Below are 13,724 nucleotides of genomic sequence, written 5' to 3' on the forward strand. Positions count from 1 at the left end.
CCCTATTCCCACGCCCGTCCCTCTTTCCATTCCCATGGCCCTCCCCATTCCCTTCTGCATCCACTCCCTATTCCTATCCTCATTCCCATGCCCATCCCTGCGCCCTGCTCCGTTCCCATGCGTATCCCTTTCCATCTTCCCGCTCTCATTCCCATTCCAATTCTCCTTTCCTCGTCCCTGTTCCCTCTCCCCATTCCCATTCCCGTTCCCGTCCCCGCCGGGCTCGGAGGCGGTGCGGGAGCGCCCCCTGGTGTCCCGCGGCGGCAGTCCCGGTGCGCCCGCGGCCGCACTGGGAGAGCACCGGGGAAACATCGGGGGAACATCGGGAAAACATCGGGAGAACATCGGGGGAACATCGGGAAAACATCGGGGGAACATCGGGAAAACGTCGGGGGAACATCGGGAGAGCACCGGGGGCGCACAGAGAATGCACCAGGAAAGCACCAGGTGTGCAGGATGCGATGCCGGGTGTTCTCTATCCCTGTGCACGGCAGGAGCTCAGCCACCAGCCCTTCCCCTCCGGCTTCCCTGCTCCTCTGGAGGTTGGGAAGGACTGAGCCCTTCCCTGCTCCTCTGGGGGTTGAGAAGGATTGAGCCCTTCCCTGCTCCTCTGGAGGTTGGGAAGGACTGAGCCTTTCCCTGCTCTTCCAAGGGTTGGGAAGGATTGAGCCCATCCCTGCTCCTCCAAGGGTTGGGAAGGATTGAGCCTCTCCCTGCTCCTCCAGGGGTTGGGAAGGATTGAGCCCATCCCTGCTTCTCCAAGGGCTGGGAAGGTGCACATCCCCGAATCCTCTTTGTGCAGAACACCCCCCCGTCTGTCCATCTCGGTGAGTTCCTGTTAACAGAGGAACGTTTCAGAAAGGCAGAGATCTGGATCACACAGCACCCTCACCATGTCCCCTTCTCCACTCCCTGCCCTCCAGCCCAGGGGCCCACGGAATCCCACAGAATCCCACGGAAACCCACAGAATCCGAGCCTTTCCTCCCTTTCCTCACCCCTATCCTGACACATCCAGCACAGCTGACACCCTCCCGCTCACAGAAATCCAAAGTTTTCTATGGAAGTACAATATTTTCATAGTCAAATTCTTACGGAGGAAAAACAAATTTATCTTATGATTCATTCTAAAATGTAGAAGTCTTGTATCGAAACTGTAAATTTATTGGGAAAACAGCTAAACCATTTCAGAGAGGCAAAGTCCTGAGTCTCTCTTGTTTCCATTACACGGATGAGAAAGTGCGACTGTTGTGCATAAGAAAAAGGTAAGTCATCTTCATAAATATCTCCAAAAGGCCATTTAGCTCCATCAGCAAACGAGGGAAATGAGCTATTTAGCATAGTTTAGTGTGTGAGTTTTCATTTCAAGGTTGAATAATGGCTTAAAAAAGAAAAACAAAAGAGGCTTTGAAACTTTTCCTAACCTTCAGCTCCACTAAACATGAAAACTGACTGCTGAATTCAGGGGAAGTGACCTATTTCTCAACACTTCAAAAAGCTTAAAAACTGTGCAAATGACATTGACAAAAACATGTTGCTAAGCTTCCTTTACACAATGTGGTGAAAATCAAGTGGATTATGGACTCTATTACAGGCAAAAGGCCTAAGGAACAGAGTTCCTGGAAGAAATGCATTTGTCCTAAACTTATTCTTAATTTTATTTCTTATTTTATAGCATCTTCCCAATGTGTGTTATGAAAAACTGATCCCTGTTTTGGACACAAAATGTGTCCATTTGATGGAGGTGTCAGTTACAATTACAAAATAAATTAGAAAGTTTTTCCTGATCCTGCTTTTCAGTCTGAATTTTTCACCCAGCACTGCCACCACCAGGAGAAAAAATATTTTGGTTACACATGGAAGAACAATACAGTCAACATTTTAGCTATTTTGTACTTAAGTAAAAACCAGATTTGAGTACAAAATATTGTAGAATTCACACCAAGGCATTCAGGTTATCTGGAGCTTTCCTAATACACTAAAATACCTTGGTTTTTAGAAGCCCCTAAGTAACTAACCCTAAAGCATTTTCTAGACAATTTGTTTTCTTAGCAATGCTTTGTCAAAATCAGCCTTGAGAATGAAGGAAATTAATCAAATTAAAGGATTCTCAATTAAAATTTGGCTAATTTTCACAGTAACTAGCAAGCCTTTCTCCAATTCAAGCTTAGCACCAGACAAGAGCTCTAGCAGCTCCAGTTCTCTAAAGATGTCCAGGGATAATTTTTGAATTTTGAAATAAATAGCAGATACAATCTTCTTAGCCTAATTTCCCCTGCATTCTTTATTCCCATCTGATATCAGAGCCTTCCCAGGTCTGACTGACAGAATGCAAACTCTGGAGGCTGGAGTCTTATTAAAAACACAGGCAAAACAACTGAGAGTCATTTGAAGAAGAAACCAGTGCAAGCTTGAAGTCACTGCTCAGAGCTTGGTTTTTACAGGTGGAACATGGCACAGGCAGACAGCTTTGTGTGATTCCCCTTTTCCTGGGGCAGGGAGGTGGGTCTGTGCAGGCTAGGGAGCCTTGCTTTTCCTTCTTTCCTCGCTTTTCCTCACTTGTGGTTTGCTCAAGCATCATTTCTCTGGTAGCCACACTGGCTAGTGCAGAAATCCAACTGGGCTTCCAAAAGCCACAACTACCCTTGTTCACAGCCAAAACAGTCGGGAGTAAAAGCTGGGAGCTCTAGATTTTCTCCAAGAAGGCAGATCAGGGAGGAAGAAAACGTGGCTGCAAGCCCAAGCCTTGGGCCTCAAAGCCACCTCCTGGGCCATTCCTGCAGGGGAGCTCGGAGCCCCAGCTGGGCCATGTCCAGTGGGGCTCCCAGCTCTGCAGGGATGGTGCTACTCAGGAAATCACCTTTCCCTCATGTCCAAAGGACACTCCTGATACAGCAGCATGGACTCTCTTTTGTTTACTTATTCATAAACCTTTAATTCCAGCCTAGACCTGTAAGGAAATTAATGTTCTCAGGGCTTTAGTTCACTTTCTGGAGCACCAGGAAAACAAGTTTTCTAAGAACTGAGGCACAGATTGGAAACATTGCTGAGTGCTGCTCACAGCTATCCCTTAACTTCCTCAGAAAGATGTCTGAAAAGAGAAACCCTTTAACTCTTCCAGGTTTATTTTATGTAACTGCTCATTTTAATGTGGCTTCTCCTGCAAGTACAATCAGATCACGCTGAAGTCCATAGCCTCAGGCAGTCTAAATTTCCTGGCACAACAATATTACAAAGATAGAGAGAGAAAAAAAAGCCATGAGCTCCTTGTCATCTGCAACTGAAAGAGCAATCATAGAAACATGGAATGGTTTAGGTTGAAGGGACCTTAAATCCCATCCTTGCCATGGGCAGGGACACCTTCCACCATCCCAGGCTGCTCCAAGCCCTGTCCAGCCTGGCCTTGGGCACTGCCAGGGATCCAGGGGCAGCCACAGCTGCTCTGGGCACCCTGTGCCAGGGCCTGCCCACCACAATTCTTCTAATATCCCATCTAAATTCCCCCTCTGGCAGTGGGAGCCATTCCCTGTGTCCTGTCCCTCCATCCCTTGTCCCCAGTCCCTCTCCAGCTCTCCTGGAGCCCCTTTAGGCTCTGAGCTCTCCCTGGAGCTTCTCCTCTCAAGGGGAGCACCCCCAGCTCTCCCAGCCTGGCTCCAGAGCAGAGGGGCAGCTCCATGGCCTGCCCTGGGCTCTCTCCAGCAGCTCCAGGTCCCTCCTGTGCTGGCCCCAGGGCTGGGGCAGCTCTGCAGGTGGGGTCTCACCTGAGCACAGGGGCAGAGGGGCAGAATTCCCCCTCCCAGAGATGCACAACTGTGAAAAACACGGGTTCCACTGGGGCTGGGATGTCCCTCAGGGCAGCTGAATCTATGTTGCTGCCACTGAAGTGGATGGAAAAGCATCACCTGTCCTGGTGCCCTCCAGCTCCCAGCTGGCTCCCTACAGACACACAGCCTCGGGAACTGTGGGTAAGGGAAGCACAGAGCCAGGAAAGCTTCTTAGCCTTGTTTTCTCGCATTAATTTCATAACACACTGATGATTTTCCATGAGGTGTGCCAGAGAGAGACTGACACCTTCACTGCAGTTACATTCCTGCAGGATTCATGCAAATCACAGACCCTAAACTAAGACTATGGAACTTTGATAGCACTCGGAAAAACAGAGGTCATGAAGCTTGTAAAATTACCACAGAAGACTAAAGAAAGTCAATTATGAATGATAGGAAGAAGTCAGGAATACTTGTTTTGTTTTTCAGAAAATTCTGTTTGCAGAAATTATTTCTGAAACATTTCAGAAAATTTTGTTTCTGTGCATAATTTAACTCCTTACTTTTTTCTTACAACTGTAAAAACTCACTCTCTGAGTATTTACAGGAAGCACATTTTAATTGTGCATTCAACAAGCTGATCACCTGGATTTAATTAGGAAGGGTAATGCAGACCTTCAGAGGAGCTCAGCAGGCTTCCAGAGAAACTGAGGACAAAAGCAGCTGGCATTACTGATATTTCTAGGATAGATTAAAGTACTCTTCTTTGAAAACAAACACTTTTATAACCCCTTTTAAAAGCAAAAAGCATCTAGAAACCTCATCACTTTTTGACAGACTGTTTTGCAAAATCCCTTCCGTGTCACTTGTTGTGTGATGTATGTACATATCTCAGCACAGCCAGTGATACATCATCTATATCACTGCAGCCAGTGCTGCTTTGTTTGTACAAAAGCTTGCTTGTGGACTGAAATGATAAAAAGATGAACATTAAGCACTGGTTACAGATAAGAGTGCAACAGTTCTTCAGAAGAAACAGAAAGTCTTTGAAGTGCTGAAAAAGTTGAACAAATGTAAAACCAAAACACAGCAGCCCCCCAGCCCCACCTGCCATGCTTTTTTTTGGCTTCTCCCCTGCTGTGTACACAGAGAAAATACAACAGTTCAACAACAAGCAACAATCCTTTCACATCAATCAACAGTGATGCTTTGAAATAATGTGGATATATGAATTCTTCAAAGCCAGACATTGGACCAAATACTCTTTGCAAAGAAAGCTCTGATCTGTTACAGACACCCTTCAAAAGCCAAGAGCAGTGTATGAAAATAACTGAAGATTAAGAGTTTAAAACTCCTCGTTCTTGTGGACATGAGGAGAAAGTACATTAAATAAAAACTCCATACATGTTGGAGTTTTTAGGTTGGACTTTGCAAACACCCAAGTTGTGAAGATCAATTGTTCACCTGCTTAAGGAAGGGGTGTATTGACCAGTTTTTTTGGAGGAAGGACAAAATTTCTTTCAATCAAACTGCAAATGAGGCCATTCCGATGTTACAGATGAAATGTGCATGTGATGATCTGAAAGAGGAGTTTGCCACGTTCTCATTAACAATCACTCAAAACAGAAAGATGGAGCTGGAATTTTTCCTGATTCCTGAGAGTAAATTTCTAAAGGCAGAATAAGAAGAGGGTCCACTGTATAAAATACATCCATTTAGGCAAAGAATATATAAAGAATATAAAATCAGGATTTTATTCCTGCCTGGATGGGAGGAATATGCCTGCTCTAGTGTATAAATTCTATCATTCTCTAGTGTTATCAGGACTTCCCAGGATCACAAAAGCTTGGAGGACACTGTAGAACCCACAGTCACAAAACTGCAGGTTGGGAAAGCTGCTTCCCAAAATGCACAGGTCCTGTTCTCTTCAAATGTAAGCCAGTGAATCACTCATTTTGGCACATGTTTGACGTGTGCTAGAAAAATGAATCCCATTTTCCATTCCTGCCCATGGCTTTCATAGCCATCCTGAGAGCCTGAGCTCCCTGCTGAGTGTTGGCTGCCTTGCTCCCAATGTCCATCACTCCTCATCCTCAATGTCCATCACTCCTCATCCTCACTGTCCATCACTCCTCATCCCCCATGTCCATCACTCCCCATCCTCAGTGTCCATCACTCCTCATCCTCAATGTCCATCATTCCTCATCCTCAGTGTTCATCACTCCCCATCCTCTGTTTTAAGCAAAATGAAGTCAACCTGACACAAGCAAGACAACTTAAGTGAGTTTAGGTGCTGTTGGAATCTCCTCCAGAGATTCCTTCTGCTGCTAAGAAGCAAGCATCCTTCTGCTGACTGCCATGGTCATCAGAACAGGCCTTGAAGGCCTTAATTCCTGCAGGGAAAAATTCCACTATGACCCTTGCCTCTACAAATAATTCCTTCTACAAACTTGTCTCACTCCAGAGAAAAATCTTTCACAATTCTTTCTTTTCCCCTGCTTCTTTCACCTGGACTACAAATATCATTTAGTTTCCATTCCAGTTCTCTGGTACCTCAAGGACACCATGTAAACACATCTCCCTCCCACAGATTGTTTAGAGCTGGCTCCAGAACTTTCCATCTTGGATCAAGTGACCATTTGCCAGCCATCACTGAGGTGTCCAAGAGCTTTCTTTGATCTCTGATATTCCCCTGTCATCTCCAATTCCATTTCACACATCACAATGCATTAGTAGCACAATTCTTCTTTTCTCCTCACTGTACCTTTTTTGCTGCCATTTCATTTAGATCAAATTAAAGCAGGAATATTCATTTGTATTTTGAGGGTTTTTGGATGTATAAAAAAAACATATCTTCCCTTTCTTTTCATAGGATATATGAATTTAAAGTGTAACCTTTACTTACTTGCTCAAGTATAGTGTTTACTAAGAAAATTATTTCTCTTTTGTATTTTATACAAAGCTCAGAGAAAAAAAGGAAAATCCATTTGTTCATGCAAATTACACAGAGAAAAATTGCAAATATTAAAATATAAATAATTAAAATAAAATATAATAACATACAGGTATAGAACAATAGTTTTACTTAAATGATTTGAAGAGGACAAGTTTGAAGAAGTGGTATCTAATTTATGAAAATAAATTCAATAGTATCTGACTGTTACCTCAAATCCACAACTGCAGATTAGTCAATTTACCAACTTTGTTCAATAATTTCTGAAGGATTCCACAGACTCTGGTAGGATTCTATTATGCCATGACTCACAGCTGATTAATGTTCTTGCAATTCTCTCTTCTGCAGAAATAAAATTTATGAATGGAGTGATTAGTTCCTAAAAAAGATTTTTCTTTCTAGTATTGTAGAATCATTTTAAAACAGACCACAATTAAACTGTCAATGAGCTAATTAATATGATTACTTCAAATTTATTAACTAGAACCTGCCTACATAGAGAAGGTAATTAGTCTTGGTTATATATATGTGTGTATACATACATATAGAAGTATATTCAGTATATTCTATTGAATTATTTCATTAAACTTAACGAGGAGGGAGGAAAAACCACAGCCACCTCCACCTTCTACCAATCACAGAGAAAATTCTTCAAATGTTATTTGAAAAGCCATGGAATTCTGTGAAATAACATGAGCAGTGCTACCTGCCCACTGTGGGAACACACCACCAGACAAACAATGTTCCTTAGGAGCATTTTATGCAAGATTCCATCTCTGTTTAAATGCTCCAATTTACATCAGATAAAACTGTAAAAAAATACATTTTTTTTGCCGTTCTGATAGAAAAGCAAGAAAAAATAATTAATGTCTTACTACATTTTAATGCTTAGCTTGTGGAAAACTCAGTCAATAATAAGATTAAATCCGAACTGTAACTGAGGGGTGACAAGATGAGATTTGTTTTGTTTCTCACCCCTTCCATTTTTTGGTCATTACCAAGAGCTTTGTTAACAAGTGACCTCATCAGAGGATTTCCTGTCTCTCCAGACTGTTCCTACACCTCCCAAACATTCCTGCAGCTCTCTGCCAACTACTGAAGATTTTTTTTTGCATCACTTCAGTTTTTCAGTACACCAAATCTTGGTTTTTCCACCAGCTCAATGGAAATTATCAATGCTTCAGCAAAATCAAAATATGCAAAACCTGAGAGTTAAAAAAAGCCCCAACCAAACATCTCCCTATGCCCAACACACTTTGCTAATTATTGAATTTGTCTTTATTTCCAATTTCAGCAGCTGAATTTTTCTGTGTGTTTGTCAGCTGTGTAGAAAACCCCAGCACCACTGCTTCATTTCTGTGCTTAATTAGCTGCAAAAAGTGGAAAATCACCTCTCAAGTTGCTCTTCGGTGAACTCTGTTTTTATCATGAATATATTTCTCTAACAAGTACCAGCAGTTGAGTTAAAATTTATATTCAGCACACATTTATCCCCTGGTGCATCTGCAAGAACATCTTTTTAAAAAGCTAAAAATTAGCAATATATTCAATTTTAATTACAAGAAGCAGCAAAACTATTAACATTTTATCAAATCTGCCCCACATAAGTCCATATTTTATTTTGACAAGGCTTAACTGAGCTATGAAAAGTCTACTTTGCCCTACATTGCCCTGAAAAGGTGAACCAAAGAACATTTTTGTGATAGCTTGGATGGACTTAACCCCCCACCAATTTGCAATCCAAATATAATAATAACATCCTTTCCCTGTTATTTGTATATTAGTATTAGAACATTCAAAAAATACTCCTAAAGTCACCTCTAGAACACTTCAGTAGTAGCATTAATAACCTTGAAGCAAACTTCTGTGCTGCCAAAAGCACTCTGAAGTAACATTTTACCAGCAGCTCTCTATAAGAGCAATGGGGGTGATTATAATTCAATTACAGACAAAAGGCAGGATGGGTAAAAGGGACATTATTTTTTTGTCTCTTCTAGGAGAAATCAGATCTGACTGTGGGGGCCTTGTACAAATGAGGGAAAATTACATCTGTGTGTTACTTGCTTTTGTTTTCTTCCTCACCACCACACTGAGCAGCCCTTGACTCCTTGTGCTCTACGTGGCAGGCAGAATATGGCAATAAAGCAGGTGGGGCTCAGTTTCTTCATGCAGAAAAAGCCAATTCTTTATTGTGTAGGTGATACTTTACAGGATTATCAGAAGGCTCTGTGTCAGATCTTATTGGTGAACAATACATTCACAGTTCATTGGCTGGTACATGGCATTTTGTGTATCTATCAAACTTCTGTATCTTTAGTTAGTTTACATATTTTTTCTGCTGATTCTCATGAGACAGATCTTATACAGGTTTATACAGGTGCATTTATTTTTCACCCTAGGAATAGATTATTGTGTCAACGAGCTCTCACTCCCAAGATTGTTTTTACATGGGAACTTGCAAAGTACTTGGCTGCACTAGAAGAAGTGACAGGCCAGCTATTAATTTAGCAGAGCAGCCCTGATTTTATGAGGCCTTTATTTTATAATTTTTCTACCTGTCTACAACAACAGAGCATCCTTTTTCCATCACATCTCCTAATCAATCCCTAAGAAAAGTCATTCTGGTGTGCTGGCAGACTAATTCTGGGTATCTGAATATCTGCTTTCCAGCATGCTGCTAATGTACAATGAATACAATGGGTTTGAATTTGTTGGAAAAGACTCCACCTTAAGAGCCACAGTGCTGAGAGCCCAGTGCCAGCCTGCCCAGCCCCCAGGGCACCAAACCCCTGTGGCATGGTCCTTGTTCCAAGGGTTCCTATGACGCCTTAAGTTTTAGCTTTTATATTTTTCAGATTCTGTGCTTCCTAGGTGTTGTTCTGAGCTAAGTGTTGGTGAGTTCTCTTCACAGAGCAGGGAGACAAAACAATTCCTTCTCTAGCTGGGGATCAAGGACAACTATTACAAATTTCAGATCCAAGAGCATAAACAAGCAGGATGGGACTTCATAACCTAAAGCTGGAATTGGACAATGAACTCCAAGGTACCAATGGAGCAGAACTGATCCCAGTGAGAGCCCCCGGGAGCGCTCGTGCATTTTGGGACCATTTTGGGACCATTTTGGTTCATCTTGGGTGCAGCCCTGGCTGGGCTCTTGTGCTGCCCAAGGAGCATCCATGGAGGAGATCCTTTTAATAAATCCCTATTTTATTCTTTAACTCCTTCTAGCCTCTGCTCTAGGTCAGCCTTCTCAAGGCATCACCAACACATTTCCAACAGCCATAGGTGCACATGGGTTTGTACTCCTATTACCACTGAGCTGCTTTAGACCATTTGGCTTCTTCTAACTTTTTTTCATGAAGTAATATTACAGTTGTAGACTGTGTGTGTGTGTGTGTGTGTGTTATGAACTGTTTCTTTAGCGAATACCTACCCTCCAATCAAAATTATTTTCTCTGTGATCCCATCAGCATCATTAGAAATACACCAGACTGATTTATAAGGCCCCTGGAACCCCAGTGCCCCCCTGGGCTGCAGGATGTGCTGTCTGGGCTGGCTGATGCAGGTGCAGAGGACACAGGGTAACCAAAACTCAGCTGTCAAAATGAGAAAAGTATAAGTAAATAAATACTGCAAAGGTACCTGCAGAATTCTGATACCTGGAAAAACAAACTGGTTACTGGGAAAGAGTTGGTCACCTTGGAACACTTCATGTTTTGTTGTTAAAAGGGATAATAACCCACATATCAATAAACCATTTTAAAAACCGAAGAGGTCTGAAAATACCTTTCCCAAAGCATTGGCTCCAGCCCAGCCAGTTCAGTAAATAATCGGATTTGAGGATGGAACTTCTATTCCCTGAGGACAGCAGGGGATGTGAAGCATTAATCCAGTGACCTCACACGCACTAATCTGTGGATAAAGAACACCCTGAGAATGAAATCAGGGCTTTTCTGTCACAGAAGGATGGGAACAGCATTGTGGAGAAAAGCCACAGAAACCTCTTGCACACAAAAGGAGAAGTGTTCTGCTTAGAACAGAAGTGTTTGTCTGTGTTCAGGGGGCAGCTCTCACAGGGCTGAGATAATTCTCACTGTATTTTTTGACAGCCAACTCACCAAGATTTGATAAAGTTTAGTAACCATTTCTCCAGAATTTATGAAATTCTTAAATGCAGGAGACTGCTTAACAACACGTTCCAGCATGAAAGGAACTGCCCCAGTCTTTCCAGCAGAAGTGGAATTGTACCGCTCCTTTTCCAGCCATTCTGATAAACATGTCACCTTTTCCTCATGACAGTCAGACAATGCCTGCATGTGAATGAAGCCTGGGACAACCTTCCCCTCCAAGGGAGAAGCAGCAATGCTGGATTCCCACCAAAAAAACTCCTTAGGTCACTCTGCTCAGGCAGAGAAGAGAGTTTGACTCTCCAAGGAGAATATGCACAATTTCCAGCCTAGTTCAGAAGAAGACCTCTGGGATGTTCTCTACAGCAAAGCCCATTTATGTGTATTCCCTGCCAGTAAAAACACACATCCACCCAATGCCAGCTGTGCCAACAGCCCAGTTCTGCAGACAGAAATGAGACCAAATGAGGTGAAGCACTGGAGGCTGCTAGGGAGAAAAATGACAGGATGTTAATTCTGTAACAGAAACAACTTCCTTAGTATTCTTTTCAACCAGTATAAAATTCATTTGTGAGGCCATCTTTGTGAAAACATGTACCTTAAAGCATGCAGGACACAGTCAACCTTTAAAGAGAGAACAGTTCAGAACCTTATCACAGCAGAACTGGTGATCTGCCTGTAATAATGACAAAGCTTTCTTTGCTGGCTCTTAAAAACCAAAGAAAGCAAATTACAAGGATGACTGATTCTTTGGTTCCTGTGCTTAAATATCTAACTGAAGAATCAGATGGCTAACCAAGGAAAAGAGAACTACTTCAGGTCCATACACACAATCAGGTATGGCAGGGTATGAAGGAAATCAAGAGTTTTATTATGACCCTGATTAATTCACAGAAACCTGTTAAGGACTGGACCTTAACGTGTCATTATAAAGTATCAACAATAATTTTTTGCAGTAGTTCCTTTAAATTTAACTGCAAATGCTGTCATTGTATGTTTTTATGTCAAGGTTACTATTGGCTTCCTTCATTATTGAAATAGTGTGTGTGCATATATATATAAATATATATGTATATATGTGTGTATATATATATATAATCAAGCCTCATATATCAGTTTGAGTTATCTTGTTAAATACATGCCTTTCAAACCTAATGTAAAATAGAAAAAAAAAAAAAAAAACCCCACTGGACAAAGAGAAATGCATTAATCATTCACAACTACAAATCTTCTCTTCCTTAATACCAGGAAGGAGTAGAGGGGAGCAGAAATATCTGCCCCTACTTGTAGTATATGAACATCTGTAAAACACAAAGAATAAGTACCTGGCAAAAATACTTGAATGAATCTGAATTAAATAAAATCTTTCTCTTTAATGTCTTTAACAGTGAAAGAGATCTGACTAATTTAAACTCAGGCATTTTGGTTTTTTAATAAGAAGTAAAAAGATTATTTAATAAAAAAAAGATAAATTAGTACCATAAACACTGAAGTCCCTGAATTAGCACTCTGCCTGTGCTTCTCCACTTGGTCTGGGTGCAATCAGGAAGTTTTCAGTCTCTGTCTTCCTTATCTGATTGCCAGGAAAGCCCTGAAAGAAAAATAAACCAGACAACACAAGGCTCTGAACACAAACCCCCATGAAAAAGGCAGAAAGGCAGAAATACCAGAAAACAAGTTTCCTACTTTCTGTATCTCTCATTCTCTCACTTCAGCTATTTTTGCTTTCACATCCAGCCCTGTGACTTTTTCCTGCAACTTCCCAGCAAGCCTCATCCATCCAGCTGTACTTTCCTGCCTTAGGACCAAACACAGCTGGGATAAGGCATCACTTTTGCTTCCTCTTGAGCCAGTAGATAATGTATACAGAATAATTACTTATTAATTTGCATTGAAAATAGAGTAGATGGCCTTCTGAATAGACTCTGCTTGCCATGAGACCCTGAGCTCAAGCACAACCACAGTCTCCACTCAATTCACAGCAATGACAATCAAGGTAAAGGCATTTTTATTCTGCAGGGGACAACCCTGTGACACCTGAAGCCTCCAGGAGTATTTTAGACCTTGCTCTCTCAGACTTTCTCCTGTGCTGTAAGAAGCTTTGAAGGGAGAAAGTTGACATTAAAAAAAAAAAAAAAAAAAAAAAGGCACAGCAATCTGTCTTTTGAGAATGGATGGGGAAAACTTTTGTCGTGTTTTATATTAATTGAGTTGCTGCATTTGGAAATAACAGTTTTGTGCACTGTACACACCAAAAACTACTCAAAATGGTTTCATTTAGTTATTACACTACCACAGCAAAGACCCTCACACCTTATGACTGAATCCCTGTGAAGGTCTTACAAATCAATGCATGATTGCAGAAATTGTAGTTTGTTAGCTCTACAGAGCCTAGTGGTCCATGAAAATCAGTGAGCCCAAATTGAAGCTGGAAAATATGAACTAAAACTGCACTCTAAACTAACAATGTGCAAACCACAGGATACTACAAATTATTTTCCACTGATGAAACAAGGAACCCAAGTTTCTGAGTCAGAAGCACAAACTCATGAAAGAAGGGTAGATTTTCACTTTGGCACCTTAGAAGTAATTAAAGAGTGTCCTAAAATCTAATATGACACAATAGCTACCAACTAAAGAGACTACAAATGTTCTTCTGCAGTAAAATCCTACTTTTAATGATCATGAAGTTATAAAATCCACAGTGTTCTGCTGCTTATGCTGGAGCATCAAATCTCTACTAGGTCTCCAGGTGATGTTAATGAGGAAAATGTATTCTCTTACTATCAAGCTCAATTTGAAAGAAATCCCAGCCTTACTTTAAACCAAATCAATTTTTAGTTCTCCCACTGTTACTTCCTCCTCTCAAAACCAAGGAAAAG

At 41.6% G+C, this 13,724-nt stretch overlaps 1 long non-coding RNA gene across 3 annotated transcripts in view; it reads right to left on the reverse strand.

The window, feature by feature from the left end:
* LOC144246565 (uncharacterized) overlaps positions 1-13,724 on the reverse strand; it is a 538,094-nt gene that overhangs the window by 100,599 nt on the left and 423,771 nt on the right. For all 3 annotated transcript variants that reach the window (XR_014956250.1, XR_014956249.1, XR_014956251.1), the window contains 2 exons: positions 10,149-12,433; positions 1-7,057 (listed from right to left, as the gene is read on the reverse strand). The exon at positions 1-7,057 is cut by the window's left edge and continues 26,228 nt beyond it. This is a non-coding gene — a long non-coding RNA (uncharacterized LOC144246565). The remainder of the gene's footprint in view (positions 7,058-10,148; positions 12,434-13,724) is intronic.

Source organism: Lonchura striata, chromosome 6 (assembly GCF_050655825.1).
Source record: "Lonchura striata isolate lonStrDom1 chromosome 6, ASM5065582v1, whole genome shotgun sequence".
NCBI classification, from domain to species: domain Eukaryota; kingdom Metazoa; phylum Chordata; class Aves; order Passeriformes; family Estrildidae; genus Lonchura; species Lonchura striata.